This window comes from Crinia signifera, chromosome 7 (assembly GCF_055691185.1).
Source record: "Crinia signifera chromosome 7, ASM5569118v1, whole genome shotgun sequence".
Lineage (NCBI taxonomy): Eukaryota > Metazoa > Chordata > Amphibia > Anura > Myobatrachidae > Crinia > Crinia signifera.
In genome coordinates, this window is record NC_139223.1 from 8320142 (window position 1) to 8337018 (window position 16877).

General features: G+C 48.7%; 2 protein-coding genes and 1 long non-coding RNA gene across 6 annotated transcripts in view; 2 read left to right on the top strand and 1 right to left on the bottom strand.

The window, feature by feature from the left end:
* Positions 1-16764, bottom strand: part of LOC146019734 (hepatitis A virus cellular receptor 2 homolog) — a 94557-nt gene extending 77793 nt beyond the window's left edge. For 2 of the 3 annotated variants that reach the window (XM_083152248.1, XM_083152246.1), the window contains exon 1: positions 16474-16755. The gene's annotated coding sequence lies outside the window, so the exon portion shown is untranslated. Of the gene's footprint in view, positions 1-16473 lie in introns of all 3 variants that reach the window. The other variant, XM_083152249.1, reaches the window with a different exon arrangement.
* The window catches only part of LOC146019740 (uncharacterized), a 781584-nt gene that overhangs the window by 545044 nt on the left and 219663 nt on the right, over positions 1-16877 (top strand). The gene's annotated exons all lie outside the window — the stretch shown is intronic.
* LOC146019735 (uncharacterized) overlaps positions 7618-16877 on the top strand; it is a 48770-nt gene continuing 39510 nt past the window's right edge. Inside the window, exon 1 of the long non-coding RNA XR_014450666.1 lies at positions 7618-7893. This is a non-coding gene — a long non-coding RNA (uncharacterized LOC146019735). The remainder of the gene's footprint in view (positions 7894-16877) is intronic.

The window sequence follows — 16877 nt, forward strand, 5'->3', positions numbered from 1 at the left end:
GATTTACCCTCGGGTCCTCCACGGATCCCTCCACTTCCCATGTGTATTATTTCACTGCTAATGTCATTCAACATGTGATCTGTATACTATCTTCTTCCGTTTGTCCGATCCTGCCTATCATTTTGACCCTTCCCACTCTCCTTCCTTTCCCACCCTGTTTTATTTTATTTTTCTTGCCTGTTTTACTCTTTGTTGCACTTTATTTTGTATCTTTGAATAACGAAGAGCTGTTTGTTAATTGTTTATTACGGATTTTATTTGTGTGGTCTATTCAGCTCTTGTTATATAAATAAAGAGTTAAAAAAAAGAAAAGAAGAAATTCATCAGTAGCAACAACCTGGTTAGTAATCAGATAATGATCTGTTTACATGGCATAGCTTGCTGTAAGGCAGGGGACAGCTTTTATTGAATGTCCTTATTCAATGTTATTATTATTTATAGGGAGTCCTATGACGTCCTGCGTATATTCACTGTTTGTTAGTATTTGTTAGTCTTTTCAAACTTAATTAGTGAAGATATGCATAGCAGAATTAGTGCATATACAGGATATACAGATGGAGCCGGGCTTGTCTTTGCAGGGGATGGCGATGGGGACGCCAGCCACCATCCCCCGCCACCTGACATCTGTATCTGCAAAAGGGGACGTGCGCGCACGAGATGCACTCGCGTCCCCTTCCGACGGCTGCCCCCGGGTCCCCTCCAGCTTGTCGGCGGTCATCCGGGGTCCCCACCGCCTCCCGCACCCCCGTAACCCTGTCCGTTTCCCTGAATCGGAGAAGGACAGGTTCCCGTCGCCCCGCCACATGGAAACTGAGACGCGCGTGCGTGTGAGTCATATACCTTTGCAGCTATGTACACCTGTCATATACCTGTGCAGCTATGTACACCTGGCATATACCTGTGAAGCAATGTACACCTGGCATATACCTGTGCAGCAATGTACACCTGGCATATACCTGGCCAGCAATGTACACCTGGCATATACCTTTGCAGCTATGTACACCTGGCATATACCTGTGAAGCTATGTACACCTGGCATATACCTGTGCAGCTATGTACACCTGGCATATACCTGTGCAGCTATGTACACCTGGCATATACATGTGCAGCAATGTACACCTGGCATATACTTGTGCAGCTATGTACACCTGGCATATACCTGTGCAGCTATGTACACCTGGCATATACATGTGCAGCAATGTACACCTGGCATATACTTGTGCAGCTATGTACACCTGGCATATACCTGTGCAGCAATGTACACCTGTCATATACCTGTGCAGCAATGTACACCTGGCATATACCTGCGCAGCTATGTACACCTGGCATATACCTGTACAGCAATGTACACCTGGCATATACCTGTGCAGCAATGTACACCTGGCATATACCTGTGCAGCAATGTACACCTGGAATGTACTGTACCTGTGCAGCAATGTACACCTAGCATATACCTGTGCAGCAATGTACACCTGTCATATACCTGTGCAGCAATGTACACCTGGCATATACCTGTGCAGCAATGTACACCTGGCATATACCAGTGCAGCAATGTACACCTGGCATATACCTGTGCAGCAATGTACACCAGTCATATACCTGTGCAGCAATGTACACCTGGCATATACCTTTGCAGCTATGTACACCTGGTATATACCTGTGCAGCAATGCACACCTGGAATATACCTGTGCAGCTATGTACACCTGCCATATACCTGTGCAGCTATGTACACCTGTCATATACCTGTGCAGCAATGTACACCTGGCATATACCTGTGCAGCTATGTACACCTGTCATATACCTGTGCAGCTATGTACACCTGTCATATACCTGTGCAGCTATGTACACCTGTCATATACCTGTGCAGCAATGTACACCTGGAATATACCTGTGCAGCTATGTACACCTGCCATATACCTGTGCAGCTATGTACACCTGTCATATACCTGTGCAGCAATGTACACCTGGCATATACCTGTGCAGCTATGTACACCTGTCATATACCCGTGCAGCTATGTACACCTGGCATATACCTGTGCAGCAATGTACACCTGGCATATACCTGTGCAGCTATGTACACCTGGCATATACCTGTGCAGCAATGTACACCTGGCATATACCTGTGCAGCTATGTACACCTGGCATATACCTGTGCAGCTATGTACACCTGTCATATACCTGTGCAGCTATGTACACCTGGCATATACCTGTGCAGCAATGTACACCTGGCATATACCTGTGCAGCTATGTACACCTGGCATATACCTGTGCAGCAATGTACACCTGGTATATACCTGTGCAGCAATGTACACCTGGCATATACCTGTGCAGCAATGTACACCTGGCATATACCTGTGCAGCTATGTACACCTGGCATATACCTGTGCAGCAATGTACACTTGGAATATACCTGTGCAGCTATGTACACCTGGCATATACCTGTGCAGCAATGCACACCTGGCATATACCTGTGCAGCTATGTACACTTGGAATATACCTGTGCAGCTATGTACACCTGGCATATACCTGTGCAGCAATGTATACCTGGCATATACCTGTGCAGCAATGTACACCTGGCATATACCTGTGCAGCAATGTACACCTGGCATATACCTGTGCAGCAATGTACACCTGGCATATACCTGTGCAGCAATGTACACCTGGCGTATACCTGTGCAGCAATGTACACCTGGCGTATACCTGTGCAGCAATGTACACCTGGCATATACCTGTGCAGCAATGTACACCTGGCATATACCTGTGCAGCTATGTACACCTGGCATATACCTGTGCCGCTATGTACACCTGTCATATACCTGTGCAGCAATGTACACCTGGTATATACCTGTGCAGCTATGTACATCTGGCATATACCTGTGCAGCAATGTACACCTGGCATATACCTGTGCAGCAATGTACACCTGTCATATACCTGTGCAGCAATGTACACCTGTCATATACCTGTGCAGCTATGTACACCTGGCATATACCTGTGCAGCAATGTACACCTGTCATATACCTGTGCAGCAATGTACACCTGTCATATACCTGTGCAGCAATGCACACCTGTCATATACCTGTGCAGCAATGTACACTAGATTGTAAGCTTCTCAGAGCAGGATCCCCTTCCCTCCTGTTGTCAAAGCCCTCTTCTCTTCACATGTCACTTACTGAAACACTCAGCCACCATCTTTGTCCACATCTTCATCTTTATCCATCTTTGGCCACCAGCCTCTATTAGTACGTTGATTATGTCCTCACTACTTACATCTAAGCTGTAATGTGTATTGAACTGTGGCACTCTTTTTACTTGTACTCTATTTTTGTTATTTATTTACTGTAATGTGTTGTCTCCCTGTACGGTTCCTATGTATGCCCTCTGTATGGCGATGTGAAACACTAGTGGCACCTTATAAATAATAATCTGAGTGTGTTCCAGCGTTTCCCCCCCCCCCCCCCCCCCCCCGTTCCCTTCTCTCCCTGCTGCTTACATTACATGATCTCATATCTGAATAATAAATAAATCACACAACAGATTGTTCTGTGCATATCTCTTCTCCACTCAACCATTCTCGGTCTCCCTGTACGGCTCCTATGTATGCCCTCTGTATGGCGATGTGAAACACTAGTGGCACCTTATAAATAATAATCTGAGTGTGTTCCAGCCAGGGGCGGAACTACCGCCGGTGCAGACGGTGCACTGCACCGGGGCCCAAGGGGTCAAAGGGGCCCGGTGCCACCGTCCGCCCGGCATGCCGCCGTTTCCGTTTAGTAAAAATGTGAGAGCATCAGCCGCCATCAGGGGGACACGGTGCGTGCGCAGCCCCCCCCTCCGAACCTGCGGGGTTCGTGGCTTGCAGGTGCCAGGTTCACTTCATGTGCGCTGCGCCGCAGAGACGGAGAGTGACCGGAAGCAGTGCTTTTAAACACATTACATCTAGGGATGGACATCGATGGTCGATGTTTCGGAAACATCGATGTTTTTCTTTCGATGTTAGTGTTTTTACCATTTAATGGTGACCTTCCGATGTTTGTCACCATCGAATGCTAATCATTCGATGGTGTACCGATGGTGGCTTATTTTTTGTAATTCCCAAAAGCTATGCCTCCCCTGGCTGCTGTGTCTGTGTCAGGGAAACTTCCTAGGTTCGTTGGAGGCTATCTGACTTTCTCTCTGCTTCCCTCCCTCTCCCTCTCTATGGTTGCTGTAGCTGCTAGGCAACAGGGCCCACTGCTAGTTCTGATTGGCTCTCCCTGACTCAGAGAGCCAATCAGAGCACAAACCTCACCCTGCAGCACCAGTCACTCAAACAGCAGCAAATTTCACAGACACACTGAGCTCTGGAGGATTCAGAGAGGAGGAGGAGTCACTGAATGTTATACCAGCTCAGGCAGGCTACAATAATAATAATAAGTACACAATACAACTAGCTACAGATATTTGTGAATGTCAGTCACATACAACACTCATTAATATACTGCATTAGTATTACCAGGCAGCAACCACTATATGATCATCAGTGAAGTGTTGGTCAGAGATTGTCTCTTTCTGTGAATATAGTGAGATAGTGAGGAACAATATACACAGTCCTGGGGTACCAGTGGAATGAACCAAGATAAAGGTGCCCATACACTGCTGTGACGTCTCGCTGCAGTGTACGGACACAGGACAGCCTGCAGGGACCTTCCCGGCGGCAGGAACGCATGCGATCCGTTGTGATAGATTGCATGCATCCCTGCTTCCCACCCGCCTCACCGCCAGGAGGAACGGGTGGCTGCCTGCCGGTCTGAGCACCTGGTCGGGTCCGATGCGCATGGGACCCAACAGCATGTCAGGGAGAGGCGATTTGGTCCGATTTAAGGGGTCGATTGGTCGAAATTGGCCACAATCGGACCAAATCGCCTCAGTGTAGGGGCACCTTAACTGTTTTTATATAGTGAACTATTTTTTATATTACGTGACCTTGTCGCTAGCGATTGGACGCTCAGCGACTGAATTGCTGGTTATCAGTATTTTACTGGGGACCAGTGATTCTAGCAAGTTCCTGCTGCGGTGGGAGCGCACACACGGCGAAGGTCGAAGGTCGCTAGGTATCACCGGCAATATGGTCACTGAGCGACCATATAGCTGACGATGGAAGCTAGAATCGCCTGGTGTGTAGCATTATTAGTGGTGCCCCCACAGATCTTGGCACCCTAGGCAGCTGCCTAATGGTAGAGCTGGCCCTGCTCATTGCAATATTTATCTCACCATAAAAATGATGTGATGACCACTGTACCGTCATCTCCATTATTTGTGTGTGTAGTTACACTTGCCTTAATAAATAGACATTTTCCTATCTGGAAAAATAGTGAAACCTAAAACTAGTTAGTTTACAATTTATCTAATTTTATTACATTTTGATTACTTGCTGTTAAAGTGTTAATAATGTGTACAAAATTAATATACTACTTCATCATTGGGCATTGTGTGAATATTATATATGTATATTATACACACAATGTCCAATGATAAAGTAATATGTTGCTCAGAGCCTGGGCCCTGCCACCAAACTCAATTACTACCTTACAAATGGCAATACAGGCTTTTGCGCATGCACTAGTCATATAACTAGTTTTCACCATCGAATACTTTTGATTCGATGGTTAGTTACCATCGCATCGAAAGTTTCAATGGTGGAAGCACTGCCATCATTTGATGGTTGGCTTCCGATGTCCATCCCTAATTACATCCCCAGCAGCGCTGGGGACCGGCATCCTGTCCCTGCGTGCGCGCATGTCTGGAAATGGCAGGGGTGGGGGTGCACACTAGGGATGGACATCGGAAGCCAACCATCAAATGATGGCAGTGCTTCCACCATTGAAACTTTCGATGCGATGGTAACTAACCATCGAATCAAAAGTATTCGATGGTGAAAACTAGTTATATGACTAGTGCATGCGCAAAAGCCTGTATTGCCATTTGTAAGGTAGTAATTGAGTTTGGTGGCAGGGCCCAGGCTCTGAGCAACATATTACTTTATCATTGGACATTGTGTGTATAATATACATATATAATATTCACACAATGCCCAATCATGAAGCAGTATAATAATTTTGTACACATTATTAACACTTTAACAGCAAGTAATCAAAATGTAATAAAATTAGATAAATTGTAAACTAACTCGTTTTAGGTTTCACTATTTTTCCAGATAGGAAAATGTCTATTTATTAAGGCAAGTGTAACTACACACACAAATAAGGGAGATGACGGTATAGTGGTCATCACATCATTTATATGGTGAGATAAATATTGCAATGAGCAGGGCTGGCTCTACCATTAGGCAGCTGCCTAGGGTGCCAGGATCTGTGGGGGCACCACTATAATGCTACACACTAGGCGATTCTAGCTTCCATCGTCAGCTATATGGTCGCTCAGTGACCATATTGCCGGTGATACCTAGCGACCTTCGCCGTGTGTGCGCTCCCACCGCAGCCCAGCGACGGTCGCTGGTCGCAGGAACTTGCTAGAATCACTGGTCCCCAGTAAAATACTGATAACCAGCAATTCGGTCACTGAGCGACCAATCGCTAGCGACAAGGTCACGTAATATAAAAAATAGTTCACTATATATAAAAACAGTTAAGGTGCCCCTACACTGAGGCGATTTGGTCCGATTGTGGCCAATTGCGACCAATCGACCCCTTAAATCGGACCAAATCGCCTCTCCCTGACATGCTGTTGGGTCCCGTGCGCATCGGACCCGACCAGGTGCTCAGACCGGCAGGCAGCCACCCGTTCCTCCTGGCGGTGAGGCGGGTGGGAAGCAGGGATGCATGCAATCTATCACAACGGATCGCATGCATTCCTGCCGCCGGGAAGGTCCCTGCAGCCTGCAGGCTGTCCTGTGTCCGTACACTGCTGCGAGGCGTCACAGCAGTGTATGGGCACCTTTATCTTAGTTCATTCCACTGGTACCCCAGAACTGTGTATATTGTTCCTCACTATCTAACTATATATTAACAGAAACAGACAATCTCTGACCAACACTTCACTGATGATCATATAGTGGTTGCTGCCTGGTAATACTAATGCAGCTTATTAATAAGTGTTGTATGTGACTGACATTCACAAATATCTGTAGCTAGTTGTATTGTGTACCTATTATTATTATTATTGTAGCTTGCCTGAGCTGGTATAACATTCAGTGACTTCTCCTCCTCTCTGATCCTCCAGAGCTCAGTGTGTCTGTGAAATTTGCTGCTGTTTGAGTGACTGACTGGTGCTGCAGGGTGAGGTTTGTGCTCTAATTGGCTCTCTGAGTCAGGGAGAGCCAATCAGAACTAGCAGTGGGCCCTGTTGCCTAGCAGCTACAGCAACCATAGAGAGGGAGAGGGAGGGAAGCAGAGAGAAAGTCAGACAGCCTCCAACGAACCTAGGAAGTTTCCCTGACACAGACACAGCAGCCAGGGGAGGCATAGCTTTTGGGAATTACAAAAAATAAGCCACCATCGGTACACCATCGAATGATTAGCATTCGATGGTGTCAAACATCGGAAGGTCACCATTAAATGGTAAAAACACTAACATCGAAAGAAAAACATCGATGTTTCCGAAACATCGACCATCGATGTCCATCCCTAGTGCACACCTAGGTCACAGCCGGCCACCGCTGCTGGCCGTGCTGCTGTGTGCGTACTTACTGCTTACTGGTGGAAGTCACCATCAGGAGGAGCTGGAGAGCCAGCAGCCGGTGCTCTGTTTCAATGAAGCTGGCCACGCCCACCACACAGAGCAGGCCCTGGCTCCGTGCATCAGGCCAGCCCTGCTCTCCCTGCTCCTCTCCCCGCTAAGCTGCCTCCCTCACCAAGAAGCCAGGTGACCTCCAAACAAGAAGCAACACAAAAAGGTATAGACTGGGGGAGGGAGGGTTCTGATTAATGTGAGGGGGGCTGTGTGTAATGTAGTGTGTATAGGCTGTAATATAGTGGAGGGCGTGGCTGCATGTACTTGTATAACATGGGGAGGGCTGTTTTCAAATGGTGTGCGTATAGTGGTGTGAGTAATATGGGGGCTAAATGTGTGCTATGTTATATAGTTTTGTGTGTGTGCTAAGAGTAATATGGGGGACTGTGTGTGTTGTAATGGGGGAGGGAGTGCTGTGTATAGTGTAATATAGTAGTGTGTGTACTTGGTGTAATATGAGGGGAATGTGTAATGTAATTTGTTGGGGAGTGCACTGGGTGTAATATGGGGGCTGTGTATAGTGTAATATAGTGGTGTGTGCACTGGGTGTAATATGGGGGCTGTGTAACATAATATAGTGGTGTGTGCACTGGGTGTAATATGATGTGTATAGTGTAATATAGTGGTCTGTACTGGGTGTAATATGAGAGGGCTGTGTAATATAGTGGTGTGTGCATTGGTTGTAATATGAGGGTGCTGTGTAATATAGTGGTGTGTAATATGAGGGGGCTGTGTAATATAGTGGTGTGTGCACTGGGTGTAATATGAGGTGTATAGTGTAATATAGTGGTGTGTACTGGGTGTAATATGAGGGGGCTGTGTAATATAGTGGTGTGTACTGGGTGTAATATGAGGGGGCTGTGTAATATAGTGGTGTGTGTACTGGGTGTAATATGAGGAGGCTGTGTAATGTAATATAGTGGTGTGTGCACTGGGTGTAATATGGGGGTGGGGCTGTGTCTAATATGGTGGGTTGCCTACTCTACAGCATTCAGCGGGGAGGCTCACAATTTGTGAATGAACCACCTGCTGCCCCGCACCTTAGTTTTTGTGTATTGCTCCCCTAAAATACGGACTTGTGGATGCGCAAGTCCAGAATGCCCGGGGAGGGGTGCCTGCATGGGCAATGTCATGCGCTGGTGTCTTGACTGCCATCACTATGTTCTGGGTAGCTGTTGCCACGGCGTATGGGAGTGGAGTGGTTTGTGTGTGCAGAGTGCCTGGCAGACTGTCGGCGTATTTACCAGCAGCAGGAGGCCAGGTGCTGTGTTATGCTGAGCTGCTGCTTCATGTTGCTGATCTGTTTTCTCCTGCAGTGGACCCCTGCAGTGAATTGGAATCTGTCACAGCAATCTCCTTTTGCTGGCTATGTTCCGGAGACTGGCCTCAGATGCAGCCGCTGCAGTGGAACACAGATCAGCAGGACAGTAAGTGCTAGAACCCTTAAGCCCTGTGCACATGGATCTGTGGCACCCTGTACATGAAGCAGGTGGGCAGCTGACATCTGCCGATGTCAGTTGCCCGCCCCCTGCACCCGCGAATTACCATGGGAACGCCCATGAAACACTGGGTGTTCCCATGTGTTCCCACGGTCCGCCACCCGATGTCCCCCACCCGCTGCGGAAAATTCTACCCACTCAAATCTCCCTGAAAATGATTTTCAAAAGTAGGCAAGTATGACACACGGGGAGTTGAGGAGGGGAGCCGTGCATACGGGGAAAGGAGGAGAGGAGCCGCACACACGAAGCGAGTGGAACCAAACACATGGAACCCCACGGTTGGCAGCTACTGTCAGGGCTGGGAATGGGTGGGGTGGCCTGCAGAGGGAGATGTCAGGGTATTTGTACATTGATAACACAGTCTGTGTGTGACTGCCCCTCTGCTCACCATTCCCCCACCCAGCCATCTGTCTGTCTATGCCCCTTCATCTGTCTGTCGAGGCAATGCCCATCAGACAACCTCGCTGGCTAACTATGCCTCTTTCCATCTGTTTATGAGCCCCCACACCATCTGCCCGTCTATGCACCCACATTCTATCTCTCTCCCCCTTTAGCACCCTGTCTCCACCTGTCTCTCTCTCTTTCTCTCCAACACTCTCTTGTTTCCCTCTTTCTCTCTCCCTCCCTCTCTAACCCTCTCTCACTTTCATACCCCTCCCTCTCTTGTATTGTAGTGACAATGGTGTGGGGGCGGGGGGGGGGGTGGTGGGGGTCTTTCTAGAGTTTTCTATAGGGCACACAAAGTTCTAGTTAGACCCTTGCTGGCAGGACCAAACCCAATCAAGCAGTGGCGCTACTGTACATTTAAAATGGCCTTAGGCCGGGGCAGCCAATCGTCATTGGGGGCTGACAGCCAAGGACAGAATAGGCTTGTTGCTGTCAGGCATTGATATTGCTGTCCATTTAATATGCCAGATGATCTAAGTGGGACTGACAGCCCCCACAACAGCTAACCTACACTATCGTGACCTGTAAATGACATGCTTCATTCCTCATAATCACACCTGTTAGCGTCCCATCAGCCACATCCCCCATATAAATATGGAGCTGGGACCTGTGCACAGGTAACCATTGAAGGGAACTGTCAGCACTGGACTTGCTACTCCAAGCCAGGAGTCAGACCGACAGAAGTGGACACCAACCCCAGGGATACCACAAGGAATAGACAGCTAGGGACTTCCTTTTCTCTCCCCCTGCATGCCTCTCTCCTGTTCTCTCCCTGTCTATCCCCTCTGTGTGCCCCTCACCTGCTCTCTCCCTGACAGGGCAGACCCAACCATTATGCTGCCAGAATAGATGCCTCATGCCGGGCTGCAAAACATAGTGAGCATTACTGTAAGGGGCACTACTGGGGGCATTGTGTAAGGGGCAATAATTGGGGTATTAACCTTATAAGCAGGAGTACTGTGGGGAATTACATGTAGCATAATGTGTAATGGGCATTACGGTGTGTGAATGTGTAATTAGCATTACAGTGTGCTGCATAATGTGTATTGGGCTTTAAATTTGAAGGGAAAAAAAAAATATGTGTTTTTCTGTGTGTGTTTGGGGGGCCCAGACAATATTTTTGCACCTGGGCCCATAACTCTCTTGTTCCGCCTCTGGTTCCAGCATTTCCTTCCCGTTCCCTTCTCTCCCTGCTGCTTACATTACATGATCTCATATCTGAATAATAAATAAATCACACAACAGATTGTTCTGTGCATATCTCTGCTCCACTCAACCATTCTCGGTCTCCCTGTATGGTTCCTATGTATGCCCTCTGTATGGCGCTATCTAGTGGCACCTTATAAATAATAATCTGAGTGTGTTCCAGCGTTTCCCCCCCGTTCCCTTCTCTCCCTGCTGCTTACATTACATGATCTCATATCTGAATAATAAATAAATCACACAACAGATTGTTCTCCAGTCAACCATTCTCGGTCTCCCTGTACAATGCTGCGCTGTCAGGGAACCTGCTGTATAACTGTCGTCTTTGTTATATTTTGTTTGTTTTTTAATACATTTTGGCTGTTACAGCACTTCCTGGCCTGGGGGCTATTGTGCATCTCAGAGAGGTAAGTGAGTCTCATTTGGTGATGTACAGTATGCTGTCTACATTATACTCGTTGTGTTTGGTGCATCTCTCACTTTTATATGATTTGAAATACAAATGACAAACAGTGGTGTGTAGCTAGGGCCGGTGTAAGGCTTCAGCACCCTAGGCAAAACTTCAACCTACACCCCCCCCCCCCCCCCCCCATACTGCCACAATGACCAGTTTCCAACCCTGTAATGCATACTTGCCTATTATTCTGGAATGGCAGGGAGGCTCACAAAAATTGAGCAGGGTTGCCGACCCTCCCGGAATTTGCGGGAGTCTCCCGAAAATCGGGTCCTTCCTCCCGGCCCCCGGAAGGGTGGGCAACCCTCCTGGAATCAGGGGGACCCCCACTGAGCCCCCCGATCGCGGCATTTATATGCCGCAATACGTGGGTCTCAGGGGAGGGGGCGGTGCTAAAACGGCACAATCATGTCGTTTTAGCCCCGCCCCCTCCATGGATATCAGTTATTTCGTCTATTTCCCGTAATGGGGGTGGGGCTTAATGACGTCACGGTTAAGCCCCGCCCCCAAAAATTGTAATGAAAGATTCCTCTCCGGGTTTCTCCCGGAGAGGATTTTCTGAAAGTCGGCAACCCTGAAATTAAGTGATCCACCCAACCCCCAGGAAGGTGGGCATGTCCCCCCCCTTTCCCTGGAGACCCCAAGCACCCTCCCCTTTGCCACCCACAACAGAGTACAAGGAAGAGGGGGCAGTAACGTAGGAAAGTACGCCTCAAGGGAACGTATGGAGATGAGGTCTTAGAAGTTACGCAGCAGCCACCTGCATTAAGTACAACAAGGATCGTCACAGAATTCCTTGAGTTTTTGATAGACAGACTTGGTGGTGCCCACATTGTCAGAGCCGGCTAACTGCATCAGAGCGGAAAAACAACATCAGAGTGGGAGAATTGCTCCAGATTGGGAGAACTGGGTCAGACCTGGTGAATTGCTTCAGAGCGGGAGAACGGCTTCAGGGAGGGGCTACTTCGACAGAGAGGGAGAACTGTGCTGGCCCAGGAGAACTGCTCCAGAGCAGGGGGGCTGCAAAAGAGCAGGATAACTACGTAAAAGTGGGAGAACTGGGTGAGACCTGGTGAACTGCATCAGCATGGGAGAACTGCATCAGAGCGGGAAAGCTGCATCAGAGTGCGAGAACCTTAGAGCAGGAGAACTCTGTCAGCCTTCAGAGTGGGGGACTGCGACAGTGTGGGAGAACTGCATAAGAGTGGGAGAATGGCGTCAGTGCCGGAGAACTGTACCAGAGTGGGAGAACTGCATCAGAGCAGCAGAACTGGGTCAGACAGGTAGAACTGCGTCACTGCAGGAGAACAATGTCAGAGCCAGGTAACTGCATCAGAGCTGGAGAAATGCACCAGTATGGGAGAAATGGGTCAGACCTGGTGACCTGCATCGGCACGGGAAAACCTCAGAGTTAGCCTGGGAGAACTGCTTCAGAGCTGGGATGCTGCGACAGAGATGGAGAACAGAGTTAGCCTGGGAGAACTGCTTCAGAGCTGGTATACTGCGACAGAGATGGAGAACAGAGTTAGCCTGGGAGAACTGCTTCAGAGCTGGGATACTGCGACAGAGATGGAGAACAGAGTTAGCCTGGGAGAACTGCTTCAGAGCTGGGATACTGCGACAGAGATGGAGAACAGAGTTAGCCTGGGAGAACTGCTTCAGAGCTGGTATACTGCGACAGAGATGGAGAACAGAGTTAGCATGGGAGAACTGCTTCAGAGCTGGTATACTGCGACAGAGATGGAGAACAGAGTTAGCCTGGGAGAACTGCTTCAGAGCTGGGATACTGCGACAGAGATGGAGAACAGAGTTAGCCTGGGAGAACTGCTTCAGAGCTGGTATACTGACAGTGGCGTAACTAATAATTGTGCGCCCCCCTGCCGAAAATGCAGGGGGGCGCCCCCCCCCCCCAAAAAAAAAAAAAACAAGCAGCGTGGAGCCGTGGCGCGCGCGCGGGGGGGGGGGGGGTGGGGGAGAGGGAGGGAAGGGGATTGAGGGGAGAGAGCGTGTGTGTGTGTATGTGTGTGTTTGTGTGCGTGTGTGTTTTACCTTGGGCCGCATCCGTCCGCGCCGGGTCCCGGCTCTCCCGGCTACTGCTGCTAACGAAAGTGACACTTGGAAAATGGCTGCCCCCATACAGCAGACGAAAAACTGTCTGCGGTATGGGGGCAGCCATTTTCCAAGTGTCACTTTTTGTATCAGTGAGAGAGCAGCGCTGCGGCAATAGCCGGGAGAGCTGGGACCCGGACGGTGCACACACACAGACAGGCAGGCAGGCAGACAGTGACTGTCGTCCCGCAGCCCCCCGGCGCCCACATACCCTCAGCGCCTCCCCGCCACGGCGGGGGCTGCGGGACGGTAGTTACGCCAGTGTATACTGCGACAGAGATGGAGAACAGAGTTAGCCTGGGAGAACTGCTTCAGAGCTGGGATACTGCGACAGAGATGGAGAACAGAGTTAGCCTGGGAGAACTGCTTCAGAGCTGGGATACTGCGACAGAGATGGAGAACAGAGTTAGCCTGGGAGAACTGCTTCAGAGCTGGGATACTGCGACAGAGATGGAGAACAGAGTTAGCCTGGGAGAACTGCTTCAGAGCTGGTATACTGCGACAGAGATGGAGAACAGAGTTAGCCTGGGAGAACTGCTTCAGAGCTGGTATACTGCGACAGAGATGGAGAACAGAGTTAGCCTGGGAGAACTGCTTCAGAGCTGGTATACTGCGACAGAGATGGAGAACAGAGTTAGCATGGGAGAACTGCTTCAGAGCTGGTATACTGCGACAGAGATGGAGAACAGAGTTAGCCTGGGAGAACTGCTTCAGAGCTGGGATACTGCGACAGAGATGGAGAACAGAGTTAGCCTGGGAGAACTGCTTCAGAGCTGGGATACTGCGACAGAGATGGAGAACAGAGTTAGCCTGGGAGAACTGCTTCAGAGCTGGGATACTGCGACAGAGATGGAGAACAGAGTTAGCCTGGGAGAACTGCTTCAGAGCTGGGATACTGCGACAGAGATGGAGAACAGAGTTAGCCTGGGAGAACTGCTTCAGAGCTGGGATACTGCGACAGAGATGGAGAACAGAGTTAGCCTGGGAGAACTGCTTCAGAGCTGGGATACTGCGACAGAGATGGAGAACAGAGTTAGCCTGGGAGAACTGCTTCAGAGCTGGGATACTGCGACAGAGATGGAGAACAGAGTTAGCCTGGGAGAACTGCTTCAGAGCTGGGATACTGCGACAGAGATGGAAAACAGAGTTAGCCTGGGAGAACTGCTTCAGAGCTGGGATACTGCGACAGAGATGGAGAACAGAGTTAGCCTGGGAGAACTGCTTCAGAGCTGGGATACTGCGACAGAGATGGAGAACAGAGTTAGCCTGGGAGAACTGCTTCAGAGCTGGGATACTGCGACAGAGATGGAGAACAGAGTTAGCCTGGGAGAACTGCTTCAGAGCAGGGATACTGCGACAGAGATGGAGAACAGAGTTAGCCTGGGAGAACTGCTTCAGAGCAGGGATACTGCGACAGAGATGGAGAACAGAGTTAGCCTGGGAGAACTGCTTCAGAGCTGGGATACTGCGACAGAGATGGAGAACAGAGTTAGCCTGGGAGAACTGCTTCAGAGCAGGGGGACTGCTTCAGAGCGGGATAACTACTGTATGTCATATCGGGAGAACTGGGTAACTGCATCAGAGCGGGAGAACTCATCAGAAGAGTTGCCCTTTGTATTGCTAATCACATGTGTTACTGCATATGCCATAAGCATCATCGCAACGGGCGGTGCCATGTACCGCAAATGCTTGGTACATCCGGTCGGCGATTTTTCACCGCAATTGCTGCTCCTGTACGGAACTCCAGAAAGGTTAGTATTAACAAATGGGTACAGTGTATCTGATGTGGGCCCTCTGGACCCAGGGGCCCTTTACCGAATGCTCATGAAACTATCATCTGAAAATAGAAAAATAAAGGAGGTGATTTGTCCTAAAACAGGCTCGACATAGGGGCAAGGAAAGCTGAGGCAGCAGAGGGGCTAAGGCATACGTTATTAGTCTCATAGAGAATATACTGTTCATTCACATCAGTAGTCGGAAACTACTTCAGCAAATACCAAGTACTGTCCACAAGAGACGCTGCTGGTTGTTTACAGGACAGGACTTCCAGGATGATATACTGCAGCCAGGAGAGTTGTGGAACCGCTTTAACTCATACTGCTTTCACATTGCAGAAATGGGTAATGACACGGTATTCTTAAATGGGACATTAAAACGGGTCAGAGCCTTGAGACCTTTCACATTGCAGGTGAAAACCGTTTTAAAAATCATTTAATACCATTCAAACATTCAACCCGTTTAACCCCCAAGGGACACGTTTAAAGCCATTGAAATAGAGCTGTTCAAACTGCCAAAAAAAACGCTTTAAAACGTGTAGGACTCTGCTTTTTAACCGTGTTGAAATACCGGTTAACTTTAACCGGTAAATCAACTCTGGCACTTTCACATTGCAGCCCTAAACGTTTTAAAATGGAAAAAAAATCTGCAATATACCGTTTTAAAAGTGCGATGTGAAAGGGGTATAAATGGTTACACAAAAGTCTAATTTGTGTACAGATGCGTCTACAAACACTCCAATCCTTAAACTGACTACAATCCTCAAATTGTGCCAACTAGACCCATTTGGCGCAGCACAGACTTTGTGGCAAATATGCACCAGACGTCCGTCTGGTAAAAGGGGAACATTCAGAGGACTGCTAGTAGTACTGCTAGTAGTACCTCCGCCATGCCTCACACAACGACAAAAGTACTAATTGGGTGCCTGGTGCAATGTGTGACGTTACACGCTGCTACAGTGCACCAACGATTCCGCATTCAGAGAGAAGTTGCAGCAAGCGTCTATCTCCATATGGCATAAAATTGTCAATAAAATGTATTGGCAATAAAATTGCAAAACGCAATGGCATATGCTGTCGCTATATATAAGTATCTGGTGGACTTTGGGGCTATATATAAGTATCTGGTGGACTTTGGGGCTATATATAAGTATCTGGTGGACTTTGAGGCTGTATATAAGTATCTGGGGGATTTTGAGGGTGCATATACTTCAGTAGACACATGTTCTCCCTGTTCTGGTCCATTAGCCTCCTACCTGCTCAGGTGGTCATCTGAGTCCTCCAGCTGTTTCCCACCTGCTCCTCTGTACTTTATATTTCTGGGCTTTATATTGTGTTCCTCTGGGCAGGTCTGTCAGCATTCACTGCATACATTCGGACTGGAGCACGCCTGCAGCTGCAGGCGGATACTTCATATTTATGGTGTTTACAATAATTATCACACAACACAGAAAAGCAAATATCTCCTGAGATCAGCCAAGCTCTCAGGGTAAGAGACCGGTCTCCGGCTTCACACTGCAGGAAAATGTTCTCTCATCCAAAGCAAAGTGTTTGCACAAGTTGTTGGTTTGGAGCGGGGACATAGGGCAAGTGGAGAGCATTTCATGGCCCCTCCTGCTTAGCAAACTCTCAGAACCTGGAGAACTGCTGGATTAGGGCT